Source organism: Gossypium arboreum, chromosome 8 (assembly GCF_025698485.1).
Source record: "Gossypium arboreum isolate Shixiya-1 chromosome 8, ASM2569848v2, whole genome shotgun sequence".
Classification (NCBI taxonomy): Eukaryota; Viridiplantae; Streptophyta; class Magnoliopsida; order Malvales; family Malvaceae; genus Gossypium; species Gossypium arboreum.
In genome coordinates this window covers 125,821,012-125,821,978 of record NC_069077.1, presented here as the reverse complement: position 1 = coordinate 125,821,978, position 967 = coordinate 125,821,012, and the positions used below count along the sequence as shown (strand labels likewise).

At 38.3% G+C, this 967-nt stretch overlaps 1 non-coding gene across 1 annotated transcript; it reads right to left on the bottom strand.

The window, feature by feature from the left end:
* Positions 1-455: 455 nt before the first annotated feature.
* LOC128279692 (small nucleolar RNA R71) lies at positions 456-562 on the bottom strand. The gene has a single exon (XR_008269890.1). It is a non-coding gene; the product is annotated as a small nucleolar RNA R71 (small nucleolar RNA).
* Between the last annotated feature and the right edge of the window lie 405 nt (positions 563-967).

Genomic DNA, 967 nt, shown 5'->3' with positions numbered 1-967 from the left:
ATGATATCCATACTACAACTGAGGAGATGGCTGATAATCAGAATAATCCACTACCTCCTGTGGTTGCTGCAAATTCAGTAAATCAGAACCCTGCTCCTCGTACTATGTATGATTATACGAAGCCTACTTTAACAGGAACTGGATCAGGTATAGATAGACCTGCTATTGCTGCAAATAATTTTGAACTGAAGCCTAACACGATTCAAATGATGCAATAGTTTGTTCAGTTTGATGGTTTGTAGGACGAGGACTCAAACACTCATTTAGCAAATTTTCTAGAATTCAGCGACACCTTTAAGATCAATGGCATTTCTGACGATGCCATTCGCCTTCGGTTATTTCCCTTTTCATTAAGAAATAAGGCTAAACAGTGGTTGAACTCATTACCAATCACTACTTGGGAACAAATGATCGAAAAAATTTTACTTAACTATTTTTCACCGGCTAAAATGGCTAAATTGAGGAATGGTATCTCTTCTTTTATGCAGATGGATTTAGAAACTCTATATGATGCATGGGAGAGATAAAAGGATCTATTGAGAAAATGCCCTCACCATGGGTTACCTTTATGGCTACAGGTTCAAACTTTCCACAATGGTTTGAACCCATTAACTAGACAGATGGTAGATGCAGCGGCCGCTGGAACCTTAAATAAAAAAACACCTGAGGAGGCTTATGAGTTCATTGAAGAGATGTCACTGAATAATTATCAGTGGCAAGTTATGAGGACAAAGACTAGTAAAGTAGTCGGTGTTTTCAATCTCGACACGGTCACTGTGTTATCAAACCAGGTAGAGCTTTTAAATAAAAACATTGATAGTTTATGTGTCTCTACACAGGTACATCCAGTGGTGCAGTGCAGTACAAATGAAGGAGGAATGAATAATACAGAATGCCTAGCTTACGACCCTAGCACTACAAACGAACAAGTCAACTATATGGGTAACAATTCTAGACCTCAGAATAA